Here is a 16533-nt window from a genome sequence, read left to right as displayed (position 1 = left end):
CACCCTACACCCGGTGCTCTTCCTTCTTCCTCTTTTATCCCCTCCTACTGCCTCCACCCCTGGTTAATGGGGTGTGGGGGGGTTCCACCTCCTGTCCCCACCCTTTCTGTCACTGGGCATCTGTCAAGTCATTCTGCTTAACAGGTAAATACCTATCTTCTCTCCTTTCTAGGTTCGATTGGTGGTGCTTTCTTGGTCAGGCCCTTCCCTGGGGCGTGTGGGTTGGGGCGTCTGGTCTTTGCCTCCCCCACCCACCTCCCTTTCCATGGGCTGACTGAGGCTGTTCTTCGACTGCACGCCCAAGGTCTTCCCCCACGCCTGAATCTTGGTAAGTATCTCCCTTTTCTTTTCTCCCTTCTGGCTTCTGGCCCTCCCCGTGTGGGGAGGAATGAGGACAGAACAATGGTGAAGCCATATAAGATTTACCTCTCTTCCTCTTCCCCTATGCTCCAATCTAGGTTTTTGTAAGAGGGGCACTTGCCTGCCTCAACCATGCATATCAGGAGCTTTTCTCCAATCTCAAATAATCAGTTGTATCAGTGGGGAAGATTTCTTTGCTGGCCTGAGTGCATCTTCTCACACTGATGGATTTCCTAACTGATTTAATGCGCAGAGACTCTTTTTGAAGACATTACAATCTGCAAGTCTAATCACGGGAGGGTGACAGTGCATCTTGGAAGGCTAAAGGAGAAAGTTCTCTAGAAGTTGAATGGTTCACAAGGTTATGGGCCAAGTAAGATGAACAAGACACTGGAAAATAATAATCTCATAAGGGAAAAGCTGCAAGTTTCTGACTGCAGAGTTTTCAGCTATGAATGTAGTTTAGACGTACTTGGAAATCATTGGCTTTTTAAAATGCCAGCATCCCCCCTCCCCACCCCCGACCTTGAAAACATAAAGGGATTTGTGAAGAGCTTAAGCCCAAGTTCAAAGAGCCTGATGCAATCAAAGAAACAGACATGTCAATGTATTTATTGTTACACGGCTGATGAAGCCTTCACACGAATATTTCAAGAAGTCTTATATTGTCACCGAGATGATTGATGTCTACAGTGATGTTTTCAGAAGGAAGCAAGAATAGATTCCGAAGATAAACAGAAAGCTGAGCGATCTTTTCAGCTTCCCTACAAAATACCTTCTTTGTCAAGTGTGAATCCTCAGAATATGATACAGACTGACAAGCTGGCAGAACAACCATGGCAACAAGAACTGTTTTTGCGCATGATAAACGTTAAAGCGAAAGGTTATGTATATTGTTATCTGTTTAGTCAACGGCAATGATGTGCAAGGGGGGAGGATAAAGAACAGCGAACATTTTGACGAAGCTTCGGTTTTGAGTGCGGATTAATAATTCGGCTGTAGAGATGGTTTCATCTCACGTTTGATTTCTAAATTATCTGGGAGAGGCATGTCTACGCTGCCAGAGCATCACCCAAAGTAAACCAGAAGGTGTTTAAATGGAAGGTGCATATGTTGATGTCGAGAACGACTAATTTGGGCAACGCAGGGGGTCCAGAGAAGAAGCGTGAAGATAGGAACAGAAACCTAGAAAAGGAAGCTACAGAGGAAGAGATCCCGACAGACCCTCTTTGGATAAGAGATTTACCTAAGGAGATGTTGGGAATCAGTTCACCGGGGGTGGGGGGAAAGGAAGCACGGGGGCAGTCAGTACAAGCGGGGAGAGCAAGGGAGAAACCCAGGGCGGGGCGTTGGTGGAGAGACGCGGAGTCCCGGAAGGGCGAGGTCCTCCTGAGAAGCCCGGGGGTGGAGACAGGGGCTAGAAAGGCTACTTAAGGAAGCGTCAATGAGGAGACGGGGTTGGAGGTGTAGTGAAGGAACTACCCTGAACCCAGGAGCGGGAGAGAGAGAACCGACTCCGTTCTGAGACGCTATTTCCTGCTGATAAAGCCTTCTAGTCACAGGTCTCCCTCACCGAACAACGTGGCGGACCCAAAGCGTGGCACAGACCTTGCGGACCCTGACAGTTGAAAACGCAAGGAAGACAGGAGCAATGTTTAAGAAGCAGAATGGGTTTCCACAAAGAATTCTGACTGACAAACTGGGGTCTCCGTGGTGTCCTGGTTAAGAGTGGAGGTTAAGAACTGCACACAAGTCTCCAGGTGGGGTCTGACCAAGGCGGTATACAGAAGGACTATGCCATCTTGCGATTTTGATGTGATGCCTCTGTTGATACAGCCTAATATTGCATTTTTCTTTGCCTCTGCGTCACACAATCAGCTCATATTTAGCTTACAGTCCACAAGTACCCCAAGATCTTGTTTACACACATTGCAACACAGAGGTGAAGAAATAACCATCAAATCTTGACCGAGATTGATAAATGAAATGGGGAAAGATTGGGATAAGATTGGGATAAGATTCAAGGTAGTATGATAAAAATCACGGAGCCCTTGCAGTCCCAAATATTAATTTAAATATTAATCTAAGCAGACCATAGGTTTGGATAAGAGACTGGATCACCGACCCTTATGGAACTAACTTTAGAGACAAAGAGCGGCCGCTATTAAGAGCCGCCGGAGAAGACGGCCGGACGAACGAGGAGCCACGTGCAGCCGGCCCACCCTCTCTGCCCTGGGACAGCTTCCCACCCTCCCTCCCAGTTGTTATATTAGATGTTGTGTTGTTGCAACAATTCAGTTTGTCACAGCCTCGGATTAGGGAGCATAAGGAGGAGCCCATTGGCAGGGAGCCAGCATGCTTACTGGACTCCCTGAGGTTTTGGGGTCTCATTAAGAGATTGGCCGGGAAGAGCCAGGCTGATCCAGCTGGATGGCCAAGGGCTTGAGGCCAAGCAACCAAGGGACCCAAATGAGATGGGTGTCCATTGGGTCCTGGTAGGTTGCTTCCCACGTTGAGAGACCCAGAGGCAAGGGACTGACCTTCCTGGCTGGGAAGGGGGTCCCAGGGCACCTCTGGGATCCGAGTTGTGTGCAGCTGGACGGCTGTGGGTTTTGGGCTCCTCCACAAGTGCTCCAGAAATTTTGGGCCAACCCTTCTGTTGCGGGTTGGACGCAATAAAGGCTGTGGCCATATTTACGCCATCCCTGAGTCATGTCTTATTTGGCAACAGTGCCAGCCTGCAAGTCAATGGAAACTAAAGAAGGAACTCATCGTTGTACGTGGAGGAAAAACACCAAGAACGATTCAGAAACAAGATGGTAAACATATTAAAAGTGACAGTGTGCTAAATATATTAATTAAATGTAGTTATAAACCATGACTTTTGCCATTTGCTTCTTTAAGATATATACTTATTATGATTTAAGCTGAAGAAAGAAAGTAGACAATTTTACTTCTGAGAACATGATGGACAAAAAAAGAAACAGAAAAGCATGGCAAATTGTCTAGGAAGGAAGGAAGGAAGGAAGGAAGGAAGGAAGGAAGGAAGGAAGGAAGGAAGGAACAAAGAAAGAAAACACCTTGGCTAATCTACTATCAGATTGTCTCAAAACTTAAAGAACAACTTATAAAAGAAGACAGTCAGTTGAAAGAAAAAATTGCTATGAAAAATTGATACAGGTTATATTAAACATGTTAGATAAAATCTATGTATTGTTATTGCTGCATGACTCTGAAACAGAACAAGTTAAAAATTCTATGATAAAATGGGCTCAAAACATTGGAGAGTATGGATAAGTGGTTAATATAAGTATTATATTGGATAGAATATACATATGGATTACATTGGAGAGAATATAAGTATGGATAAGTGGCTGTTGGTTAATGAGTGGAAATTTGCCAATTGTTAAATGCTAAAAGAAAACCGGTATAAAATGTTTTAGATCGTATATTGTCTCTCATGATACAGCAATAATCACGAAGAGTTATAATGACAAATGTTGGAAATGTCAGAATGTAAATGCATCATTTCATTATAAGTGGTGGAACTGCCAGAAAACAAGGAAATACTGGGTTGTGATTCATGACGTGATGCAAAAGATATTGAAAGTTAAATTTGTGGCGGATTCAAAATGTATGTTATTAAATATGGTACAAAATAATATCTGTTTCACTTAATATTTCAGGTAAGGGCTTGAGGAGGAGTGTGTCTCATGGCTTAAGTGCCACTCAGTGCTTAACACCCACTCAGGGTGGCTGTCCTGCCCCTGAGTGCCTCCTCCTCCAACATCCTCCATTTTAAAGTGGATTCCCCTAGCCACGTAGCGCCAGCGAGAGGAGAGCAACCAGCAAACACATGCTAAGGAAAGGTGTGGAGCCATAGTGCTATCTATGCCTCCAGCGTCTGCCCTTGAACCCACCTCCCTCTCTTTCTCCCGGGGATGGGGCTTTTTTTTTTTTTTTTGAAGCAAACTGCCTGGAGCAGCAAATATGCATTAAATTGTCCAGGCAGAGTGGAAAAAAAATTCCCCACTAGTTAACACAGAAAGCATGCCTCTCTAAACCCCTCCACCCAAGATTGGGAACAAGGTTACTTTTTTTAAAGCTTGAAGGCTCATAATTCCATAAAGGGTGGCAGTAAAGTAAACACTATGATTAGATGCATAGGCATAGCAATGGAGAAGTTCTGCTTTTAAAAGAAAAAATAGCTTGCATTGTGGTCCCTTTAAAACAGGGAGAAAGGTGATTGGCTGCCTGGCTTGATTGGCAGGCGGAGGAGAGCCATGTGTATAGCATGTTCCTCTTCTCTGCCATTTCAAGCAGGTATGTGGAGTGTCAAGAAGTGTGAGAAGGCAGCAAAGGAGAGTGAGAGAGCCAGGAGGTGAGGATTGCCTGGAGGCATGATTTTGCATAGCGTTACGCCATTGCACTGGTGTAATTCTATTTTTTTTCAATGTGCAGAATGGCCCTAGTATAATGAACTTGCCACATTCCATGCCACATATTCAAGGGTTTTTAGCTCCTCCTGAAAGCTGCTTCACTTTGCTTTGGTTGCACCCTGCCCTAATCATAGAATCATAGAATAATAGAGTTGGAAGGGACCTCATGTATCATCTAGTCCAACCCCCTGCACTATGCAGGACACTCACATCCCAATCGCTCATTTACTGTAACCTGCCACCCCTTTGCCTTCACAGAATCAGCCTCTCCATCAGATGGCTATCTAGCCTCTGTTTAAAAATTTCCATCACCTCCTGAGGAAGCCTGTTCCACTGAGAAACCGCTCTAACTTTCAGGAACTTCTTCTGGATAGAATTTCTGTTGAATTAATTTCATCCTATCCGTTCTGGTCTGTCCCTCTGGGGCAAGAGAGAACAATTCTGCTCCATCCTTCATATGGCACCCTTTTAAATACTTGAAGGTGGTTATCGGATCCCCTCTCAGTCGTCTCCTCTCTAGGCTAAACAGACCAAGCTCCCCCAACCTTTCTTCATATGTCTTGGTCTCCAGACCCCTCACCATCTTTATTGCCCTCCTCTGGACATGTTCCAGATTGTCAACATCCCTCTTCAACTGGGGTGCCCAAAACTGAACACAGTACTCCCAGTGAGGCCAAACCAGAGCAGAGTAAAGCGGTACCATCACTTCCCGTGATCTGGACACGATACTCCGTTTGATACAGCCCAAAATCCCATTTGCCTTTTCAGCCACTGAGTCACACTGCTGACTCATGTTCAATGTATGGTCTACTAAGACTCCTAGATCCTTTTCGCACATGCGACTGCCAAGACAAGTCTCCCCCATTTTATATTGGTGTATTTGGTTTTTCCTACCTAAATGCAGAACTTTACATTTGTCCCTATTGAACTTCATTTTATTCAGTTTAGCCCACTTCTCGAGCTTAACAAGATTATCCTGTATTCTGTTGCTGTCTTTAGTTGTGTTTGCTGCCCCTCCCAGTTTAGTATCATCTGCAAATTTAATAAGTATCCCCTCTAATCCCTCATCCAAATCATTTATAAATATGTTGAACAACACAGGCCCTAGGACAGATCCTTGGGGTACTTCACCACACCATTAGAGGAAGCAGTGTTTGAGGACTGAGAGGGCATCTGATAGCCATCTTCAAGTATTTAAAAGGCTGCCATATAGAGGATGGAACAGAGTTGTTGTCTCTTGCTCTGGACCAGAACCAATGGGATGAAATTAATTAAAAAGAATTTATGTCTAAACATCAGGAAGAATTTCCTGATAGAGTGGAACAGGCTTCCTCAGGAGGTGGTAGAGATTTTTAAACAGAGGCTGGAGAGCCATCTGACGGAGAGGCTGATTCTGTGAAGGCTCAAGGGGGTGGCAGGTGACAGTGGATGAGCGAGAGGGCTGTGAGTGTCCTGCATAGTGCAGGGGGTCAGACTGGATGACCCAGGAAGTCCCTTCTAGCCTTATGATTCCAAGATTCTAAATTCCATCTCAAAATCCGGAAGAAGTTCCTAACAGTTAGAGCGGTTTCTCAGTGGAACAGGCTTCCTCAGGAGGTGGTGGGTTCTCCATCTTTGGAAAATTTTAAGCAGAGGTTCGATCTGACGGAGAGGCTGATTCTGTGAAGGCTTAAGGGGGTGGCAGGTGACAGTGGATGAGCGAGAGGGCTGTGAGTGTCCTGCATAGTGCAGGGGGTTGGACTAGATGACCCAGGAGGTCCCTTCCAGCTCTATGATTCTCTGATTCCAGGAAAAGGACAGCAGCAAACCCTATCTTACTAAAAAGAAAAGACTTTCTGGGGTGGGGAGCTTTTCTTTTACTCCCAAGCTAGACATCAAACAACAAAGAGCACCATCCAGTCCTTCATAACTCTCTGTAATTACAGCAGTGATAATGAGAATGATAGATATCTAATTAAAATCAGTGGGAACTGCAGGCAAAGAGAAATGTGAATGATCTCCCCAAACTGCAATTTTCTCTTAAATTCAGCCACTTCTTTCAAACATATTTGAAAGCTCCGTTTTCTGCCTCTGCAGCATTTTCTTGCGCCTATAATGAGGCTCCTCTGCAGGTCACAGCTAATTTCCACAGACATCTTATGGAACACAGAAAAAAGATTTTGCTTCGAGATGAAAGAGCGGAAGGGGTTGTTTTGCCTCCCCCCACCCCGCTTTGGGCCACACGGAGAAATATTGGTTTGGAGTGACTTATTTGTTTCCGCTCTGATTTTCATTTCACAATGAAATGAACAAACAAAAAGTTATTTAGCAAGTTTGCTTTCTTTTATTTCCACTAAAGCGCTGAAGTCTATGGGGGATTTTCCAAAATTGAAGTGCGAGACTGTGCCTTGGACAGAAAGATATATTTGTCTCTCCCTAGGTATGCAATTAATGTGCATCGGTTCCCCCACATGTACAGCATTGTTGCAGCACCCTGTCTGATTGCCTCTGACTACCAATGCAATGCTGAAGGTTTCCATTTAATGCCAGGAAACTGCTTGTCTAAAAACATGTTCCTATGCAGCTGTTTGATTAACGGTTTCTGAGTCATGTTTCTTGCACTCCTTGTGGAAGTCAGAGCAGGAACATAGTAAGCGTAAAGTCAAATATCATTCATGGGGCTGGGCTGGACAACTCAAGGTCCTCTTTGACAATGTTCTCAGTAGCTGATGTGGACAAGGGCTCTGACAGCCGCCTCCTTGACCCATGTCCCTTGTGGCTGGTGAAGGCTGGTGGTGAGGACATCCAGGCCCCTCTTTGGGAAATTACTAATAGGTCTAGTTTCAGGATCTTTCCCAGAGAGATTGAAGATTGTGGTCAGGCTGATTTTGGAAAAAAAAAATCAGTGCTGGACCCATCTGACCCAGCCAACATTTCTGGGAAAGATGGTTGTGCTTGCAGTTGTGAATAGCTACAGTTTCCTGGATGAAATATTTATGTATTTATTCAATTCATTCAACTTCTCTACTGCCCCTCACTGTTGTGTCTTAGGCTGGTGTATGTAGAACAGAGAAACAAAATAATACAATAGACATTTGCAACATTTTGAAAAAAAGTTATAGGTAACCAATATAATGTTCAATACATAGAACAATTGTTCAATACATAGAACAATGAACGGCATAACGGATGAATAGGGACATAGAATATTGGCTCTTGGTCCATTCCAGTCTGGTTTCCAACTTGGACATGAGGTGAATATGGCTCTGGCTTCCCTCCCAGATAATCTCCAAAGACAACAGGTTGGTGCTGCTGTTGTTGTTGGATCTAACAGCTGTGTTCAACTCCTGTTGATCAGAATCAATGGGGTGAAATTAATTCAAAAGAATTTTCGGCTAAACATCTGGATGAAGTTCCTGACTGTTAGAGTGGTTCCTCAGTGGAACAGGCTGAGGTGGTGGGTTCTACTTCTTTGGAAGTTTTTAAGCAGGTAGGTGGGTGGGCAGGTAGGGATGTGCCAGTGTTTGTCTCTTGCGGCCCTTTCTTGCATATCCAGGAATTGCTGATTGCCACTTTGGGATGGCAGGTGAATTCCCTCCAGGCCAGGCTGGATTCTGGAGAATTTTGGTGGAGGGATTACTTGAGCATGAAATTGGGGCCACCATGTGTGGGCTAGTAGCTGTGAGTTCCTGCATTGAGCAGGGGGTTGAACTAGATCAACCTGGGGGTCCCTTCCAACTCTTTGATTCTCTGATTGATTGCTCTTGTAAGTCATACATATCCATAGGGTGCTCATGATTCTACCTCATTGGCTACAGGCCCCTGTTAAATCTGGATTATCCCTGAGTGTATTAGCAATATGTACACTTTATAGTTATAGGTTTGCATGCGAGTACCATCATATGGACAGGAGAAATTTCAAGTTTTCCAATATTGGTGGATCTTCCAGTTCTATGGTTACAGTGATACTTTTTCAGAAGTACAGAGTTGTCCTCATTTGCTTTGTGAGCAGAGATTTTTGGGGATTCTTTTTAAACCATTGGTTCAAGGAGCTAAATTCTAAAAAAGGTGCTGCATAGCTTCCCATAGCAGCTTACATGCCTGATTGCTCAAACGCTAATTACGATTCTAATTTAAGTTATAGAAAGATCCTTGCCAGCTCTGAAACCCAGACGTGCCGTGTTCGTACTTAATAGAAGTTCTTATGAGGGATAACTTATGTACCTACCCAGATCATTGGTCAGATTAGCATCTGGTTCCCAGCGCTCTCTATTTTGGGTGCACGCTGATTTCTTTTTGCTTGAATCTATTTGCTTTTTACTTCAAATCCATTTGAAACCTAACTGCCCCCCAAAAGGGATGACATCTGCTGTGTTGTAATCCTAGCAAGACAGAAGTTTCAAAATAGATGATATGGAGGACCTTCACATAGCAAATGGGTGTGTTTGACTCTAACAAGACAGATATCTTCTCAGTTACAGGGGCCCAGGGGAAAGCACTTTTGCAAGGCAGCTGGATTTCATGGGCATGTTTAATAGGAGAGAAATTTTGAATCATTCAAGTGAAAACCTCAACTATTTCTCTGCATTTCATTCCAGTTCTTGACACGAATCACAGTTGATGCAGAACCACAGAGAAAATGTGCAGGATGCCTATTAGAATCCAGCAAGACTCTTGCCCTGAGAACACTACAAGGGGTTACCATCCATTGGATGCCATTGGAGGATACTTCCCACCACGGATGGACCAACATGCTGACTCGGTATAAGTGTCACGAACCGTGGCTGATCCTGCTAGATCAGGAGACCCTCTCGAACAAAACTGCTTTGGACAGATGTTGTGCTAAGAAGCTAGTCTTTATTGAAAGGTCCCATTTGATGATGTGAAATCACAGTTAATAGCTGCAGGGGAGCATTGCTTGAGACAGGGGTCGGCTTCCCCTGTAGGGGGTATTTATAGGAGGGTAGTTCAGGCGGAAAGGGGGGGGGGTCACATAGGAAGAGATCTAAAAATGTGGGAACAGCAGGTGGAGACATCTGGTCTGCTCTGACAGTTGTTCTCAGCAGTAATTCTCCAGCATCCCCCAAACAAACCAAGGACAAATGGGGTGATAAGGGAAGGTTCTCAGAGCTTTCACAGGGGAGGAGGGAGAGTTATAAAGTTGGCCAAAAGGGGAAGTTCAAAGAACGAAGAGAGGGAGGGGGGAGCTCAGTAAGCTTCTAACTCAACTCTCCTAGTTATGGCTGGAGAGCGGATATGACAATAAGGCCATTTCATATGCTCAGCAGAAGAGCTGGGATTGTTTGATACAACTTGCGAAGTAAGAAATTCTACCGTGTGGAACTTCTCACTGTCATTTGCATTCCCATTTTTCCAGAAAAATTGGTTTTACAACCAACTTTTGTCATGTTAAATACCTTTGTTAAGGCATATTTAGTTACTCCTTTATAAGCTGTATCAACAGAGCATCCTCAATCTGTCCTCACATGTGAATCCTGCTATATCCGCAGCCACCTTTGCTACATTCTGTGATCCCTTTTTAATTTCAGTTTAATCTCTTCCATATTCCATTACTAGCTTTTGATATTAATGACCACTTTGTGTGAGGAGAATTCAATAGAATGGAAATGAGTTTATGATTCTGGTTTGCATTGGATTTGGATAACAACCTTCTCAGTAGTAGTTGAGGAACTATTGAAAACTATTGTTTGTGACTATGCTAAAGCTTCGTATTCCCAGTAATTAGCAATTTAAATTTTGCCATTGTCAACGAAACTACATTGATTTTATAGTCCATATCATCATGCTTTTATTTTAAACAAATTTGTAATGTGGAAGTGAAACTTTGTATTTATGGGCACAGTTTGATTTCAATAGAATGCTAAGAATTTGATATAATTGAATGATGGGATTAATGCATAATAAACGAAAGAAGAGTTGGAAATGTTTCTATTCCATTGTACGGAAAGGTTGTTGTTGTTAGGTGCGAAGTTGTGTCCGACCCATCGTGACCCCATGGACAATGATCCTCCAGGCCTTCCTGTCCTCTGCCATTCCCTAGAGTCCATATAAGCTTGCACCAACTGCTTCAGTGACTCCATCCAACCACCTCATTCTCTGTCGTCCCCTTCTTCTTTTGCCCTCGATCGCTCCCAGCATTAGGCTCTTCTCCAGGGAGTCCTTCCTTCTCATGAGGTGGCCAAAGTATTTGAGTTTCATCTTCAGGATCTGGCCTTCTAAAGAACAGTCAGAGCTGATCTCCTCTAGGACTGACCAGTTTGTTCGCCTTGCAGTCCAAGGGACTCGCAAGAGTCTTCTCCAGCACCAGAGTTCAAAAGCCTCAATTCTTTGACGCTCGGCCTTCCTTATGGTCCAACTTTTGCAGCCATATGGAAAGATAGACATGTCCCTAGTCTCAGGTCACATGCGTATGTGTGTATATAAATATATATACACATATAGATTCATAGAATCCTAGAGTCAGAAGGGGCCATACAAACCATCTAGTCCAACCTCCTCCTCAATACAGGATCAGCCTAAAGCATCCATGGTTAGTATCTGTCCAGTTGCTGCTTCAGGACTGCTAATGAGGGGTTCCACTGCTGGACTACTCTGTGAATCCCCCCCCCCCACAAATCTAGCTAGTATCGTTCTACACGTACTTTAAAGCCATTACTGCAGGTCCTATCCTCTGCAGCTGTTGGGACTTTTCGACTCGGCTTGGTCCTGAGTCCCTCGAGAGAAATAGGGCTGCAGAGTAACAGAGCATTTTGAAAGTATGCAGTTATTAATTACCTTTATGGTTGAGGCACAGATCCAGACTCAGTGGTTTGAGGTTTAAAAGAGCGCATCTTTACTGCATGGTTATTTACAGAAATATATTCATCTGCTTCAGTCTCTTTACAGAAGCAGAGTACAAAAGCTTAAAGCATGATTGTAGAAGCAGAATATTGCAAACCTCTTGTGACTAGGTTGTTAGTCTAGTTATTTGAATGCTTAATATTTACATGTCATGTGATTTCCAATAGCATTTCCCTGAACTTGGCCCAAACTGAAAACCCCTTGCTTCTTCTTTGCTGCACTCCAGCTACTCAATTTGATCTGATTCCCCTCTTTATTCCAGCCCTCATCCCACTTGCATTTGTTCGATAGCTAAGATGTGGACGTTCTCGCTGACTTTGTTGCAATGTCAAAGTGTTATTGAGAAATGTTTCGATGAAGTGATAGGTTAATGGACAAAGAGGTCTTGCTCAACGGCTACCACTTTTTAACAAAGCTTATAGATCTTTAGAGTTAATGTAATGGTTCCCTAGGATGTATGCTAAGAAATTATACAGATTTTATTTTTGTCATATAGATCTGAACGTCTCAGAGAATGATGTGGGCTTGGGTGGAGAAAATGTTCAACTGAGCACTTGAGTTGGAGATATCATTGACATCGTCCAATAGGACCTGAACTCATTCATGCAACTACATTCCATTTGTCACTCCCTAGAATCATAGAATCATAGGGTTGGACGGGACCTCCTGGATCATCTAGTCCAACCCGCTGCACTATGCAGGTCACTCACATCCCTATCACTCATCCACTGTATCCTGCATCCCCTTGAGCCTTCACAGAATCAGCCTCTCTGTCAGATGGATATCCAGCCTCTGCTTAAAAATCTCCAAAGATGGAGAACCTCCCACCTCCTGAGGAAGCCCACTGAGGAACTGCTCTAACTGTCAGGAACTTCTTCTGGATGTTTAGACGGAATTTCTTTTGAATTAAGTGCATCCCATTGGTTCTGGTCCATCCCTCCGGGGCAAGAGAGAACAACTCTGCTCCATCCTCTATATGGCACCCTTTTAAATACTTGAAGATGGTTATCAGATCCCCTCTCAGTCGTCTCTATCAGAGTTAATTTATTATCTGGAGGGAAACTGGTCCTTTCCCCATGACAAGAGGTTGCTGGCAAGAATATGATCTCTTTGAAAAAGATGAGTCACTGCTCTGGGAAATAAAATATTCAGGTATAGGGCTGTTGTTTTCACAGCAGTTAAAATGCTATGCAAGTAAATACTGCCTGCTTACAAACGAAGCAGACTCTGCTTCGCTTTTATGCATGGACAAAGGTGACCGTAAGATGGTGGACAAGATATTGCCTGCCTCCAGGTCACTGCCAGCTCGGCTGGTGAAATAAATCTTGCCCCTGATTTTGTCTGGAAATAGCCCTTTGCAGAATTTGCTCAAGCCTGTGCTCAAGACATGTCTTACCTTTTGAAGAGAAAGGAATCAGATGACATTTTCTTCTTAGTTTCTCTTTCAAGGAGGTTGTTCATTTCATTGGGAGCCTATCAAGCACGGAATCCATTTCATACACAAACCAGGAAGGTGAACTATCTTCTGGGAATACAGATGGTTTCCCTAAACCATGAAATCTCAGCTGTAGAGAAAAGTATGGGGAAGAAGACAGACGAATGCACTTAGAACCACAAGAAGAGCAAATGGAGAATTTATATATGATATTATACTCTTTTTCCCTGAGCTTTCCTCAAGATGCTTTGGTCCCCTTGAAGTGTAGTTTATATGTCAGGTGTTTTTTTGGGTATAAGCAGATCTCAGGAAAGGATGCTCTTGAAAGCATCTTCTCCCGAATGTATTACTTAGCAGCTGGGAGTTCCTTTCTGAAATGGAACCAATGAATTATGAATCTGCCATTTCACCATGGTTGATTTCCAAATTTTGCACAGTTGATAAGCTGGTGCTCAAGAGCCAGCATGGTGTTGTGGTTAAGTGGTAGACTCTAATCTGGAGAGCTGGGATTGATTTCTCACTCCTCAATATGAAGCCTGGTGGATTGGAGCCAGCCACAGTTCTCTCAGCCCTGCCCACTTCATGAGGTGCCTGTTGGGAGGGAATGAGATAGCAATCTGGTTAGAGACCCCATCAGGTACAGTAAATCAGCCATTTCCCTTCCTCCTCCTCCTTGATGGGCATTCTCTCCCTTCTCTGTGTTACCAATATACCCAGGCAGGCTTTAAAAATACATTATTATAATTGGGTATATGGCTGGATCTAGATGTTGAAGTATTTCTTATTCTTTCAGGTGCCAGGAAGGGATGTCAGTTAGACACGCCACCCTTCCACGCCCACAGAAGTGACAGGAGCCTTGGATGGCAAAGGTCGAAATGGCTGGGGACCCTCCCTCTCCAACTCGTTACAGCAGGGGTAGTCAAACTGCGGCCCTCCAGATGTCCGTGGACTACAATTCCCAGGAGCCCCAGCGAATGCTGGCAGGGGCTCCTGGGAATTGTAGTCCATGGACATCTGGAGGACCGCAGTTTGACTACCCCTGCCCTACAGGCTCATCATTGGCCACTTTGGGAGGACTCAGGCTAACCCGAGATAAGGGTAGATTTTTTTTTAATTAAAATCTTTTTTCTTTCTTCTTCACTCAGACTGCTTCCAAACAAGGGATTTGGGTGCAATCACCACTTGTTTGGGTGTGGGGCTAATTCCTGCTTCCAGATAGGATTGGGCCCTGTCCGGGGCAGTCCCATGCTTGGCTTGACTCAGGCCCTCAGTTGGCCCACAGCAAGGGAATGTGGAGAAATTGCATACTTAAGCCATGACTATTCCAGCTAAACAGAAACATGGCAGGGGAACCAAGAAGCCTATTTGGATGAACAGAGAACTTCAGGAGGAGCTAAGGAACTGGCAGTCTTCAAGCAAAGGTTGGATACACACTTTTCTTGGATGCTTTAGGATGCTTAGGGCTGATCCTGCATTGAGCAGGGGGTTGGACTAGATGGTCTGTATAGCCCCTTCCAACTCTATGATTCTGTGATTCTGTGATTCTGTGAACATAAAGGAAATGTTTAAGAAATGGAAGGAAGAACAGATCTATAGAGAAGAGCATCAGCAGGTTACCAGGCACTGAAGGTCAGCCATCAGAGAGGCCAAAGCTGGGTGTGAGCTGAGACTGGCCAGGGAAGACCACTATAACAAGAAAAGCTTCTTCAGATATGTGAGGACCAAATGGAGGATAGGACCCACAGTAGTGGATTTAAACTAGAATCATAGAGTTGGAAGGGGGCCATACAGGCCATCTAGTCCAACCCCCTGCTCAATGAAGGATCAGCCCGAAGCATCCTAAAGCCTCCAAGAAAAGTGTGTATCCAACCTTTGCTTGAAGACTGCCAGTGAGGGGGAGCTCACCACCTCCTTAGGCAGCCTATTCCACTGCTGAACTACTCTGACTGTGATCATTATTTTCCTGATATCTAGCCTATATCGTTGTACTTGTATTTTAAATCCATTACTGCATTTCCTTTCCTCTGAAGCCAACGGAAACAGCATCCTGCCCTCCTCCAAGTGACAACTTTTCAAATACTTAAAGAGGGCTATCATGTCCCCACTCAACCTTCTTTTCTCCAGGCTGAACATTCCCAAGTCCCTCAACCTATCTTCATAGGGCTTGGTCCTTTGGCCCCAGATCATCCTTGTCGCTCTCCTCTGTACCCTTTCAATTTTATCTACGTCCTTCTTGAAGTGAGGCCTCCAGAACTGCACACAGTACTCCAGGTGTGGTCTGATCAGTGCCGTATACAATGGGACTATGACATCTTGTGATTTTGATGTGATGCCCCTGTTGATACAGCCCAAAATGGCATCGCTGCATCACACTGCCTGCTCATGTTTAGCTTACAATCCACAAGTACCCCAAGGTCTCGTTCACACACAGTGTTACCTAGAAGCGTATCCCCCATCCAGTAGGCATGTTTTAAATTTTTCTGACCCAGATGCAGAATTTTACACTTATCTTTATTAAATTGCATCTTGTTCTCATTTTCCCATTTTCCCATTGTGTTCAGATCTCATTGAACTCTGTCTCTATCTTCCGGAGTATTTGCCAGTCTTCCCAATTTGGTGTCATCTGCAAACCTGATTAGTAGTCCCTCCACCCCTTCATCTAGATCATTAATAAATATGTTAAAATGTACCGGGGCGAGCACCGAGCCCTGAGGTACCCCGCTACTCACCTCCCTCCAGTCTGATGAAACACCATTGACAACTACTCTTTGAGTGCGGTTCTCTAACCAATTCCCTATCCACCTAACTATCTGAAAATCCAGATTGCAGTCCTTCATTTGTCCATCAGAACATCATGGGGAACCTTATCAAAAGCTTTACTAAAATCCAAGTAAATGACATCAACTGAATTTCCATGATCCAGCAAACCTGTTACTTGGTCAAAAAAGGAAACCAGGTTGGTCTGACAGGACCTGTTGGAGACAAATCCATGCTGACATCCTTGGATCACCAAATTGTCCTCCAGATGTTTGCAGATCGCTCCCTTTAATATCTGCTCCATTATCTTCCCTACAACAGAGGTCAGATTCACTGGTCTGTAGTTTCCCGGGTCATCCTTCCTCCCTTTTTTGAAGATCGGAATAACATTTGCTCTCTTCCAGTCCTCCAGGACATCTCCAGTCCTTAAAGAGGTCCCGAAGACGATGGCCACGCGTTCTGCAAGTTCTCCGGAAAGTTCTTTGAGCACTTTCGGGTGCATTTCATCTGGCCCAGGGGATTTGAACTCATCCAGTGCAGCTAAATGCACCTTTCAACTCTATGATTCTATTATTATATTCCCATTTCTGTTCTCATTTGCCTGTAATGCTGGGCATCATTTGTATTGCCTTTATTTTCTTTTAGACTATTTTAAAGAATTCTGTTCCTCCTTTTAAAGTTTTCATTATTCTCGAAAACCAA

The sequence above is a fragment of the Paroedura picta genome, chromosome 13, assembly GCF_049243985.1.
Source record: "Paroedura picta isolate Pp20150507F chromosome 13, Ppicta_v3.0, whole genome shotgun sequence".
Taxonomy (NCBI): domain Eukaryota; kingdom Metazoa; phylum Chordata; class Lepidosauria; order Squamata; family Gekkonidae; genus Paroedura; species Paroedura picta.
Note: the sequence above shows the minus strand (reverse complement) of the source record.